General features: G+C 41.0%; 1 long non-coding RNA gene across 1 annotated transcript; it reads left to right on the plus strand.

Annotated features, from left to right (window-relative positions):
- Positions 1 to 307: 307 nt before the first annotated feature.
- Positions 308 to 6270, plus strand: LOC122132273. The gene is made up of 3 exons (XR_006152187.1): positions 308 to 359; positions 3678 to 3851; positions 5816 to 6270. It is a non-coding gene; the product is annotated as an uncharacterized LOC122132273 (long non-coding RNA).
- The last annotated feature ends 9084 nt before the right edge of the window (positions 6271 to 15354 follow it).

Genomic DNA, 15354 nt, shown 5'->3' on the forward strand with positions numbered 1-15354 from the left:
TCAGTTTTCATTTTTAAAACATTGTTTTCATTGTTACCTCTCTCTCTCTCTCTCTCTCTTTATATGTAAATACACCATAAAAGTCTTCAAATTGTGACTTAAGTCACTGTCTGCTATATTAAGTGCTAATGGAAGTGCCAACAGTAAACTGAGATGAAACATGTTTTTTCTCCTTCTCTCTACAGCCTGTCAAACTGCAGTATTACAGAGGAAGGCTTCAGTTCTCTTGCATCAGCACTGAGATCAAACCCCTCACACATCAGAGAGCTGTGGCTGAATGGGAATAAAGCAGGAGACTCAGGAGTGAAGCATCTTTCTTCTCTTCTGGAGGATCCCAACTGTAAACTGAAGAAACTAGTGTGAGTATCACAAGACCAAATACTGAGTTGATATCAGTGAATTTGACAGTGATAGTGAACTGTCATGATCTTCACATGTAAAGGGTCACTATTAATTCAGCAGTAAACACTTCTTATCACTCTCCTTTTCCATCTTTCACACACACACACACACACACACACACACACACACTTACAAGCACACACACACACACACACACACACATAAAGACAAACAAACATACACACAGATGCAAACACACATTCATGTATACAAACTTAACACCCACGAATGTTGTTAGTGATTTATCTGCTCTTACAATACATTGGGTAACACTTTCTATGAAGCCTAGCTTCATAAGGCCCTATAAGGGCATTATAAGGGCCTTAATAATGACTTATAAAGTAGCTATAAGTCATTGTAGCAATCATTATAACTATGTATAATGTCTTCACAATAACTTATAACCACCTTTATGATACATTATATCAGTTAATTATAAATGGTTATGTATCAACCCTCTTCGTGTTCGATGGGTTTCACCCCAGCACGTTCTTGTTTGCTGAATTCCACTTCAGCAAGTGCCGTGCCATCAGGATCCCACGCATGCGTTATCAAGAGCTCCGTTTATCTCAGTTCCGCGCTCTATCGCGAGTGAAGCAGATTAGGACTCTCTAAATTTGTGCAATCCTGAGTTTGTTTCTGTGTTTGTTTAGCTTCCTCCCCAGTTACTTTAAATAGTTAATCCCCATTTGACAGATACACAGACCTAATGATCACATATTTATAATGCATCATTCTGTCTTAGATTATAGCCATTTATAATTAACTGACATAATGTATCATAAAGGTGGTTATGAGTCATTGTGAAGACATTTTACATAGTTACAATGAGTGCTACAATGACTTATAGCTACCTTTTTAAAGGCATTATTAATGCCCGTATAAGGCCTTATAAATGCAGGCTTCATAGAAAGTGTTACACAGACTGACGATCACATATTTATAATGCATTATTCTGTCTTAAATTGTAACCATTTATAATTAACTGATATAATGTTTCATAAAGGTGTTATGAGTCATTGTGAAGACATTATACATAGTTATAATCAGGTGTGCAAACTTGTCACCTTTCTGTGAAATTTGCCGTTTTTGATCCAAAATAGGTAATTTGTGTGATTCGTGTAGATCTGCAATAAAAATATTTTTAGGGGGGGGGTCCTCCAAGTAATCTGCGAACGCAAGCTGTCATGAAGAATATTTTTCAAGCTTGTTCGTTTGGCCAACCCTATGTCACCATGACAGGCACGCTTTTTATTTCGGGTCTTCTGCCTCGATGCCGTAATAGACAGGTGTATTACAAGACATGTCTTTCGGGTGAAAGCGTTGGTTTCGAGCGGCCTTTTTAAGATGGCATTTACGGTAACGTGTGACGTTGGTACGCTGCAAGAACGTTATACTATCTAACGTAGGCTAACGTGCTAATGTCAGACAGTTGGCTGACAGACGCCTCGCAAATCACATCAACTATTTTTTGCTGGTTACAATAACGGTGTTATCGGATAGTACAGTGTCTTTTTCTCGGCAACTTTGTCAAAAATCTAAGTGTGAAAACGGCAAAAAATTTACATTTACTTAAAAGACATGGCAGTCAGCCGAGTTTGGTCCGGAGTGTAGCTGCTAAAGTTATCTTCTGTCCTGTCGTTTGAAGCAAACCTTTTAGCTCTGGCATTGGTCTCTCATTATGTATTTATCTATCACTTCACTGGATTGGAAGTCCATTTTCCAGGCTATCGCACGCCCCCTTCATTGAGGCAGAGGTTAGGTTTGCCTCCCCTATGTGCTTTTTCACTGTGGTTTTATGGCAGATCAGCAAGACTAAATAGCTTCTTCACATATGTGAAATACATTACATTACCTATTATATGGATACAACCGACATATAATAAAAGTGTCTACAAATATTTCAGTGATGACAAACAATGAGAAAGCAAAAGTCATGCGCTCAACCCAGTGTGTGAGGGATTGCACAATCTGAGATGAGGCGCAGCTCGTCGCTGCCTCACCTCGCGAGTCGCCTCTCTGTTTGAATAGGACATGGTCAAATTCAGCGATTTTGATTATAAAAATGATCGGAATCATACAAAAATGTAATTTAAAGCAAAGATCAGTAGATACATATTAATATTTATTTTATCATTATTTGTTTTTTACTTTTCATGATGACTTTTACTTTTCATGAGGTATGTGTATGAACTGTTTTCTACTGTCGGGCGCTTCACTGCAACTGGACAAACTTACCACTCTCCTACTTCAGTGTGTTTTCAGAATGAGAGAATTGTAGGAGGAGGATGCCATTACTGTGGCTCAACTAGGAGTCAGGTGCATATGGGCCTTGTCCTGACAAGATAGACTCAAAGAGTAATGTAAAGAAAAAAGAATATGTGTTCCCACTGTTACAGTTTTTCAAGAACACGGAGAAGCTAGGCCATGTCTGATGCAGCCTCTGTTGATTTTCTGTTCCTATAGTTGGCCCTTTTTTTGGCTTAATACCTGATGGAGATCAGTGACGTAATGTGCTTTGGTGAAGTGGACTGGAGTGGGTGGTCAGGAGGGTATTGGGGTGGGTGGTTGGGTTGGCCTGTGCCCGTGCAACATTCAACACAGAAATGTGTATGATGAAACTGTTACCAGAGCACAAAATTGTTTACAACAGCACAAAGTTTTTCATTGATCTAGCCTCATAATTTTGTTGTCAAAGTGCACCAGATTGATGCATTGAACTTTAAAATGTGCAAAATGTTCTTATATATAAAATATATTCCCCCGGGGAGCATGCCCCAGACCCTCCTAGGAGGTTCGCATCGTTGTCACCTTTTTCATCCCTGATGAGTTTGCACCCGTGAATAATGATTGCTATAATGACTTATAGATACTTTATGTCATTATTAAGTCCCTTATAGGGTTAGGCAGGGATAGTTATATGGCAGTTTCCCAGTTCTTTACACAGTCCTTTGCGTTTTTGTTGAACACTGCAAGGTCTTTTGGGCTGCAAGGGTTAGGTAGTAGAGCGCAGACAAGGCAATGCTCCAGTGTATGGTCTGCTTCTCCACATTCACAGGTGGTTGGGCCAGTCTTGTAGCCCCATCTGACCAGAGCATCTTTGGATCGTCCCGTTCTTATTCTGAGGCTTCATAAAAAAGTGTTACCATAATTTTTTTTCCATAAATAAATGTGTGGGATTTTGACTGACAAAATGGCTGAATTTACAAATACCGTACATACCTTTAATGCATTTTCCTTCTATAATAATGAGAAAAGATGATGTCTTGTTTCAGACTGTCTCATTGTCTCATCACACACGAGGGCTGTTCTTTCTTGGCCTCTGCCCTCAAATCAAACCCCTCCTACCTGAAATGGCTGGATCTGAGCTACAATCACCCAGGAGACTCCGGTGTCAGAGAGCTCACAGGCAGACTGAATGATCCAAACTGTAAACTAGAGACTTTCAGGTGAGTGCTGGGTGTTTATCTGGGTGTACATAACATTTGAAACAGTTGCTGAGGGCACCAAGGCTCAGGGGGTGTGGAGGGAGATTTGAATGGAGCGGATGGCCAAACTCTTTTCACTAAGAGCACCAAGTCTGGACTGTTGGAGGTGCATCTTCTTTCTATTCCTACATGGATGTGCATGTTGCTCCTCTTCCTAACTACCAAGAAGTCATGGGTGCACATGTCCTGCTAGTATCACCAGTCAGCAGCCACTTCTATTCCCCTCATCTTCTCTGTCACAGCATGCCAGGGCTGATGGCAGTCAGTGCTGCTGTCAGACATCTGTCTCAACCAAAACTTCCCAGCAGTGCTGTGGGTGCATCCAGACAGCCCTGGTGCCCATAGCAACAGTGTTGTTACACTCCTTCCTCCCCCTTTCCCCTCTCCACTTCTCTCCTTCCAGCAGGAACTGCTCACACTGCAGTCCCACCTGCCTGACTGTCTGGATAAACTGAGTAAATTATGTGTGCTTGTGTCACACCCCTATCTAGGGTCAGAGGCAAGAACAAAAGAAAGAGATTGCACTGTGGGCAAAAAATATGTTGACACAAAGCCTGTGAACATATAAAGAATTGATTACACCGAAGACCTATGAAACTAGGAAACATTAGAACATTTACAGTATCTGGTCCAAAACAGACTAAATCTGCACGTTTTGGCCTTGTCTAGTTCCTGAGTCTCACAAACTGGAAGAGTAGAACCCCATTGAAACATCAGCAGGCAGAGGCATTGTCAATTGGGGGTCATCAGCCCATAGGACATCCTGGAAAACACACAGACACACATAAACAAGGAACTGCAAACACAAGAGCAATCAAGCGCAAAACAAGCAGAAACACACACAGGGACATAACAGCATGGTATAGGTGGTGTCCTTTACTATGCCTCGGGCCTGCCTACAGACTCTCTGGTAGTAAATGAGCTCCAGGGTTGGGAGTGGAGCTCCTTCTCTGCTGTCTTGATGACTCTCTGGTGGTCCTGAGCAGTGCTGTTGTCACACCACACTGCCAGCCTGTTTGTTAGCATACTCTCAATATCGCACCTGTAGAATTGTGTAATGATACTAGGTGGCCTCCTCAATTTACAGCTGCTCCTGATCTTTCTTGATCAGCTGGTCTGTACTCTATGACCATGTGAGGTCCTCACTGATGTGAACTCCTAGGAATGTAATGGTGTCCACCTTCACCAGTGCAGACCCGTCTATGTGAAGTAACTGATGATGTTGGTGCTGATGTCCTCTGTTCCTTCTCCTTACATCCACAATCATCTCTTCAGGTTTGATGACATTGAGGGAAAGGTTGTTCTTATGGCACCATGTCACTCAGCTTGACACCTCACTCCTGTACGCTGTCTCATCACCACCAGTGATCAAGCCTATGACAGTGGTGTCATCAGCAAACCTGATGATGGAGTTGCTCTCATAGGAGGCATTGCAATCATATGTGAAGAGTGTGTAGAGGGCAGCCAGTGTTCATGATTAGTGTCTTTGAGGAGAGAGGCCCAATGCTGACAGATTGTGGTCTGCTAGTGTGGAAGTCCATGATCCAGCTGCAGAGGGAGGGAGGGGATAAGGCCATGAGTAGTTTGTCTGTTAGTGTGGGGGTCGACGATGGTGTTGAATATTGAGCTGTAGCTAATGAACCGCATTCTAACATGGCTGTCTTTGTTTGCTGTGGAGACCCTTGGTTGATCTGATTTGTTGATAGGGAAACTGAAGGGGTTCCAGTGTGTCTATCCCAGAAAGAATAACCAGGCTATGAAATATATTACTGTTTTTGTATTGCATGCTTAGTTTGTTCCCTGTTGATCTACAAAACTTATATAGTTTTGCTTGATTCAAACGATACACTGATAACAAATCAGTTCACATGCTAAACTCACAGTTTTGTGCTCAACTGTATTTTCTTCTCCCCTTCTTTTTTGAGGTATGACCATGGAGGAGAGTTCAGGATTAAACCAGGACCGAGAAAATGTGAGTGATTTTATTCATTTTTCCCTGAAAAAATACATACACATGATTGTATATGAACACATGGAAACATTGAGGTGTGTGTGTGTGTATGTAAGAGAAAGAGGTTGTGTATGTTTATAGGTTTAGTAGTGCATGTGATCATTTGTGTGTGATCAGGCTGATGTTTCTTTGTTTTCACTTGGTCATTCTTTGATTCCATTTGACTTGATAATTCTAAAACATGAACATGAATGTGATCAAGTCGACTCCCAGCTCATACAGCTGCTGCTGAGCAACTGCAGTGTCTGGCCCTGAAAACAGCTGCCAGCTTACTGCCATAAGATTAAAATGGCCTGTGCCATCATGACAATGAAAGCTGAACAGAATTGATATCTGACACTTACTGAACCAAGCCTGGCAGTGTTTGGTCTGTGATGTCTACCTTAAGGGGATACACACCTGAGTGTGTGTGTTGTGTCCTTTAAGTTTGTACTTGCCTGCTAAGTGTGTGTGTGACAGATTGTTTTGTGTGTGTGTGTGTGTGTGTGTGTGTGAATGAAGGCATTTCACATACTTGTTACTGCACACACAAGAGATCATACATCTTCCTGAAACACACATTCTCTTAATTAGACATTAACAAACACAAACGGAGATAGAGATGGAGAGAAAGATACACAAACACAGACACAGACACACATACACACACACTATCACACCCTCTCACACACTCATACACAAGATATATATACTCATATATATATATATATATACGCACATATACTCCTTTTCTACACACACACACACACAAACATACACAGAAAGAGAAAGACGTGTGCACACACACACACACACACACACACATATCACATATACACAAGAATGCACAAACAAATACATTCTTATACACAGACATTACTAAACACACCCCACACACACACACACACACACACACACACACACAAACAGAGATAGAGATAGAGAGAGAGAGAGAGAAAGTGGCAGAATCACACACATAGACTAATTTACACCCAAGCGATTTGCATACAAGCGATTACACACATACTCCTTCCTTCGTCCTATACACACACACACACACATCACAAATACACAAGGATGCACAAACACACATACACACACACACACACACACACACACACACACATATCACAAATACACAAGGATGCACGTACCAAACACACACACAAACACATATACATACACACACACACACACGATATATTATACATATATTCCTTCCTGACACACACACACACACACACACACTCACAAATATCACAAATACACAAGGATACACAAACACATACACACACTCACAAATATCACAAATACAGAAGGATACACAAACACATATACATACATACATACATACACACACACACACACACACACACACACTCTCACACACAAGATATTACACATATACTCCTTCCTGACACACACACAGACAGACAGACACACTTTCTCTCTCACATACTTACACACATACACATTGTCTTACACAGACATAAACACACACACACACATACAGTCACACATACACACACAAACACACACTCACAAATATCACAAATACAAAAGGATGCACACACACTCACACTCAAACACACTCACACATATCACAAATACTGAACCAAGCCTGGCAGTGTTTGGTCTGTGATGTCTACCTTAAGGGATACACACCTGAGTGTGTGTGTGTTGTGTCCTTTAAGTTTGTACTTGCCTGTACTGTACACTCACACATATCACAAATACAGAAGGATGCACATACATACACACACACACACACACACACATACACACAAATATCACAAATACACAAGAATGTACACTCACTCGCTCACTCCCTCCCACACACACACACACACACACACACACACACACACACACAAGAGATCATACATACAGTATACTTCATGACACACACACGCACACACATATACAGAGAGAGAAAGTGACGGAAACGCACACATACAGTCATTTACGCACGCACACACACACACAAACACACACACACACAAAACACACACTCACTCACTCACTCACTCACTCACTCACTCACCTACATGCTTACAAACACACACACATACTCAAACACAAGATATCATACATATTTCGTGACACACACACACACATACACATTCTCTTACAAAGACATTAACAAACATACACATAAACACATAGAGAGAGAGAGTGTGACAGAAACACACACACACACACAGAGATTACACATATACCTTCCTGACACACACTCACGTATATATAGAGAGAGAAAATGACAGAAACACACACACACTTACAAGAAATCATACATACTTCCTGACACACACACATTCTCTTACAAAGACATAAACAAACACAAACACACACACAAATATCCCAAATACACAATAATACACAGACACACTCACTCGCTCACATGCACACACAAACACACAAGAGATCCTACATATACTTCCTGACACACAGAGAGACACACACATAACACGCACTCAAATATCACAAATACACAAGAATACACACACATTCTCTTACAAAGACAGGAACAAACACACACACACACACACACACACACACACACACACAAATATCACAAATACACAAGAATGCACATGCACACAGACACACACACACACACACACACACACACACACCCACTCACTTACTCACTCACCTACTGGCATACACACACACACACACACAAGATATCATACATATACTTCCTGAAGCACACACACACACAAACAAGCACACACACAAGAGATCATACATACTTCCTGACACACACACACACACACACATTCTCTTACACAGACATAAACAAACACACACACTCAAATATCACAAATACACAAGAATACACAGAAACACAAATACACTCACTCACACCTACATGCATACATACGCACACACATAAACACACACACACACACACAGATATCAGAAATACACAGAATACACAAACACACTCACTCACTCACTCACTCACTCACTCACTCACACACCTACATGCATACATACACACACACATAAAACACACACACACACAGATATCACAAATACACATAAACACACACACACACACATACATACACATTCTCTCACTCATATGCACACACACACACACACACACACACACACACACACATACACATACACACACACAGAAGAGATCATACATATACTTCCTGACACACACAAACACACACACACACACACAAACAAGATATCATAGATCATTCCTGACACACACACGCAAGAGATTACACATATACTTCTTCCTGGCACACACACAAATATCACAAATACACAACAATGTACAAACACACACACATATAGGAGATTACACATATACTCCCTGTTGCCTTCTTGACACACATGCACACAGGTACATTGAATCATGCACTCACACACACACACACACACACACACACACACAAATATACACACTTCTCATTCTCCTCCCAGGATTTTTAACATAGAAATACACACACACACACACACACACACACAAATATACACTCTTCTCATTCTCCTCCCAGAATTTTTAGCACAGAAACACACACACACACACACGTCTATTGGATCTGTGTGTGATGGTGTGTGTATGTGTGTTTGAGCATGCGTTTGTTTGTGTGCAAGCAGGAAGAACATCTGTATGATTGTGTGTGTGTGTGTGTGTGTGTGTGTGTGTGTGTGTGTGTGTGTGTGTGTGTGTGGATGGGTGCAGTGGAACAGTCCCTTTCCTACCCCATATTCTGATGTTCTCTCCTCTTGTCTGCAGATGCTTGTGAGCTCTCACTGGACCCAAACACAGCAGGCAGAAATCTCTCTCTCTCTGAGGGGAACAGAAAGGTGACACGTGAGAGTGAGGAGCAGCGGTATCCTGACCACCCAGAGAGATTTGACTGGTGTACTCAGGTGCTGTGTAGAGAGGGTCAGTCTGGACGCTGCTACTGGGAGGCTGAGTGGAGTGGTGTTGAGGCTCATATAGCAGTGGCATATAAGAGCATGGAGAGGAAAGGGGGGGGTAGTGACAGAGGGTTTGGATATAATGACAAGTCCTGGAGTCTGGAATACTATGGTAACAGTTACTCTGCCAGGCACAATAATAAGAGTACTGACATACCTGTCCCCTCCTCCCGCTCCAGCAGAGTAGGAGTGTACCTGGACTGGCCAGCAGGCACTCTGTCCTTCTACAGCGTCTCCTCTGACACTCTCACCCACCTGCACACGTTCCACTCCACATTCACTGAGCCCCTCTATCCTGGGTTTGGGGTTTATAATACCTCCTCAGTGTCCCTGTGCCAGATCACATGACCTCCTGATCCCGCAGGATCACCAGAGTCTGCAGAAGAGTCACACACTCCTGTTCAAACACCATTGTGTGATGCTGTGATGGAACATATTGATAATTCATATATAATTATTGAGCCTATTACATGTTGATAAACATGTTACTATGGCTTAAGCATCACTGTATTCATAGTTAAACTGTTCAAAATATGCTGGGGAATAAAAAGATGGAAATAGATGTGAATCTCTCTGTCTGTGTGTGGGTGTGGGTGTGTGTGTGGGGAGGGGGGGGGGGGGGGGGCGGTGATACCAATGTCACTCTCACCCTTATTTTATTTCATTTTTGTGTCATCCCTTTCTAGTTGTTTCTATGATTGAGGGAGGGATGATTTACAAATCCTTTATAAATGACAAACTGATGTGACACTCTAAAAGGCGTGTGTATGTTTGTCCTAACTCTGACTGCTTACTTGTTTCAGTACCTACATACCCCACTCATTCTCACACACACACACACACACACACACAAATAAACACACATAGACAAAGATAGAGTGAGAGAAACACATACACTCATTCACACATAGCAGATTACTCCTTCCTGACGCACAGGGGCGGGGGGGGGGGGGGGGGGGGGGGTAGACTGCTTAACTACTGATATGGCTATTATGCACACACACACACACACACAGTTATTTCCTGTTGTGAATTGTGATCTGATTTGTGAGTGGATATCACAACATTGTCATAACATCCTGTCACCACTAGATGGTAGTAGTGCACTGCATTTCATAGTGACGCATATGCAGCCTTTCACCACCAACAACCCATTTAGATGCCCTTATTGTTAATGATGTTAATGCCCTTTCACACTAATGTGTTCTGTAGGCATATCCCCATGATTGTTCCATAACATCAACATTTAAATTAACTTTTAATCAAGCTTCCTCTCTCCTCCCCAGCGTAGGCCTCCCTTCCAAACACAACAAGGCAGTAACTACAGCATCTATTGAACAGGGTGTCAATGTCTTTTGGAAATGAAGTTATAAAAAGCGAGTTCCAAAGTCCACATAGTTAGGCCTATCCTTGTTGATGAATAGGTCTAATGGCATGGAACGTAAACAATTCATCTATTGAATGTACTGTTTTATTGCATACTGCACATTGCATTTAGTAATAGACCGGTCATATTTTCCCCACTAATTCTTAGGCTTTTTCCCCATTTGATGTTTTTAGAGCTGGGTCCTTCTTGAAAATGCTGTCATGACCTGGCTCATGAGCCGCAACATAAATTTGAGCCAGACCACAGAGTGTACAAAAACGGGTTTATTTCAATAAAACAAAAATAGGGGATAAAATAGTGAAAAAAAGCTGAGTGTGCAGCAGCATCAAACGGCCAACAGCTTACTTTTACTTTTCATGACATCACATGTGTTACTGTCCATATATTGCAAATACATGTATATGTGTCTAATTAATATTTTAATATTTGTATTCATTTCTAGCAAAAGCATATTTGAAATTGTGTATATGTTTGTCAGACAATCTATACAACCTACCCAAGAACACAAAACAACAATAATAATTGTATTATTATTGCTTATATGCTCATTTCAGCCATACTAGAATGTTATTGAAATGCATGATGCATTGTAAATCAATATGCATGGATTTGGGGACATTTTAAATTGAGTTTAATAAAAGTATAACAGATATAGATCCAGGGATGTTGTTAACATAAAACTAATTTCTAACATCACACTAACTTCAGGATTGTCGTCAGTCCATCACACACCTGACATCAAGCGAATGGGACATGAAGCAGTGGCAGTGGTTGAGACAGAGTGTGCATAACCTTATACCACCATTAGGAGGCCAAAAGAAGCAGAAATAAATTGCAGTTAAACATCAAGGTGTAACTTCTGCTCAATGTATACGGTAAATGATAAAGAATGCAGCATTGTGGAAAAAGGCAGTAAATTGCTGAATCATACGAAACTGGGACTGATGTGTGACCTCATGGACAGTGAGATCTGAGCTACATCTGAATCTCTTCCCACAAGTAGTACACTGATACAGCTATTCCCCGGTATGGATCCTCTGGTGTCTCTTGAGATGAGAAATTCGAGTAAAAGTCTTTTCACGGTGAGAACAGTGGTGTGGCTTTCCAGTATGTATGAACTGATGTACAGTAAGCACTATGTTACTCCTGAAAATAAACTAAAACTCTTCCAACATGTACTACAATGGTATGGCTTTTCTCCAGTATGGATCCTCTGGTGTGTATTGAGTTGAGACATATAACTAAAACTCTTTCCACATTGAGAGCATGATGGGGCTTCTCTCCTGTGTATGTTAGTTGATGAATTGCAAGAGCGTAAAGGTGCAGGAAAGGTTTTGAAACACAGGGAGCATTCATGTTTTTTCTTCCTCGTGTTCGATTGCTGATGTCTTATGACTTTCTTTCTTCTTTCCCCTGTACTCCTTTTGCTAGAATCGTTCTTTTGAATGTCTCTTATAACATTAGAAAATATTTTTTTATAATAATATCCTCTCTCTTCTCAATTTGTTATATACAACACTGAAAACAATGTATTTTTGATTGATTGGCTATTTGCTAGAATAGTATATTACTTGGAAGACCCTTAGGCTTAAAGTGAACACCTAGAGACTGCACTGTAAATGTAAGCAGAGATTCAGGCACATGAGTTAGAGATCTGGAGACAAATTGATGGCAGGCATTTTAAATATCTTATAGTTTTTCTTGATTGTTTTGTTTTTCAAAACACTACACACAATTAGCACAACCACACACACAATTAGCCAAACACCTCAGGTCCTTTGCAAAATGAAACACTCTTGTAAAAACTATACACTAATTTATCAAAACTATATTTTGTTACCATATTAAACACACAAGTTGCATATGACTTCATTCTGTTTGTACCAGTTACACACTGCTGTTGCAAACCTAAAACACTTTTAGCAATTCTACTTCTAAGTTATTAGAGTAGTGTAAGTGAAGTACACTATTCACCAAACACTACACAAGACCAATGCTGCAGACTGATGAAAATATAATTAATTTCTCTCCATATACCCAAATCAGTCATCATGGTTACATAGAGAATCACAACAAAACATGTCCCACTTTTCATGCTACTACAGTAGTGTGCGAAACACTGTAAGCTCAGCAAATATCAGACAAGCGTAAAATTCTGTATCCAGTACAGGTTACAATTACAGTAAAAAAAAGAGGAAAGAAAATCTGAAAATACAGTACAGATAGAAGTTGTTTCATTTGAACCTGATGTCTTTTCAGGATGCTTGCCAGTGTTGACTGAGAGACCTGATGGACATTAGTGAAAATGGCATGGTTACCGATAATGTTGGCTTGAATTTCTCTGAGCCTGATAGCATGCTTGGCCAAAACCATATTTATGATCTCTCTCTCTCTTGTTCTTTCGTGGATATGGCCCCCTTCCTCCTTTCAAATTAAGTTGATAAATTTGGTCCTCTTCTTCTTTGAGCACGTTACCCTCCTGCTTCAGGTCTTCCTCTTCCTCTACCTCCACCTCGGCCTAGGCATCTGGCAAATCTGGGCCGATGTTTTGCTCCTTGACTGTAAGGTTTTGATACTTGTGTAATATTTTAGATTTTAGTGTTTATGCAACTGACTGTAACAGTGTGAAGAGTTTGAAAAGATGAGCGGTAGAGGAAAAGGAGGTAAAGGTCAGGGAGGCGCCAACCGCCATCGCAAGGTTCTTCGTGATTACATCCAGGGCATCACCAAGCCCGCTATCCACCAAGCCCATTAAACCCCCACTCAACCCAAAGGCTCTTTTAAGAGCCACTCAAGTTTCCGCTGAAAAGTTAATTCCTCCTCAGCTGGAGCTTTAATTTTTCCCCTCATTTAAATGTCCTTTATACCAAGTTGTATTGGTCATTCACCAGCAGGGGGCCATGCCAGTTCCCTTTGAAGGGACCACTCTCAGGCCTAGTGCCATCTTTCTCCAACCAGGTGCAGTCTCGTATTGGCCTGTTACCAGAATACGATGTCTAGTGGTTTTAAAGTGTTTGTAATTGTTATTCAAAGACTTGTTTTTGATGTATTGACTGATACAATTGGACTTGTATCAGAGTATGTACTATAAAGATTAGATACACAATGTGAAGATATTTGCTTTTTTTTATTCTATTTTATTTTTTCATTGAAAAACTTCAGATGTGGATTATTAGTGCTTATCATCTACAGTTCCAGCCATAATCACTATTATTGAGCTTCAGTCAAGCATACTGATACTGAAAAGCTAACTACACTATGATACCAATCTGGACTGAACAAAAGTAAGTACAAAATAGTGGTCCATTTAACCGTTGACTTGGAATGAAATGAAACCGTTGTCCTCATTTGTATGCATTCTGCTGATTGCTGTAGATCAAAGACTCCTCCTCAGACCAGGGAGCAACCAATAGCACAGTTTACACATTTTCCTAATTTTCTGAAGAGATTCATTTGAATTTGTCATCTGGAGATAATCTGCAGTTGTTTCATAAAGTGCAGCACTGTGTACAATAGCACATGAAGGATATCACTGACTGGACAGTTTTGGAGATTGATTTGTCAAATTATGCAAGAAATGTTTAAACAATTGAGAATACAAGGCATATTCACCTAAAAAAAGTGTAGCTACCTCACTTTATGTTTTCCATGCCAAGTTCCCAATCACTGGATATATGTTATGTGTATATAGGCCATCAACTCAGAATAAACTATAGATCATATTTACGGCATATGAACATACTGCATACAAAAAGTGTTCTAACAATTAGCATGTCATGTTCTCCATATTAAGTTCCCATCACTAGAACTGTGTGGTGGGAATACAGGACATCGGCTCAGTATGTACCTCATGCATCACATTCCCACCACGCAGTACATACTAATTTCCCAAAAAGTGCACCAACAGTGAGAACGTACTTACCGGGCATCAGTAGTAGTGAGAACGGAAAAGTTCACTGTGGCGTACTCCACATCATCTTCGATCGCACAGCCTTGCGGCGTCCCATCCTGTGTTGTGCTGTGGGTAAACCAAACAGTGGCGTACTGGACGTCATCGCCATCTCCTGCGTCTGCGCCAGAGGCTGTGCCAGGGGCTGTGGGCATTGCTGAAATGTTGCAGTAAATGGGACCGG

Source organism: Clupea harengus, unplaced genomic scaffold (genome assembly GCF_900700415.2).
Source record: "Clupea harengus unplaced genomic scaffold, Ch_v2.0.2, whole genome shotgun sequence".
NCBI lineage: Eukaryota > Metazoa > Chordata > Actinopteri > Clupeiformes > Clupeidae > Clupea > Clupea harengus.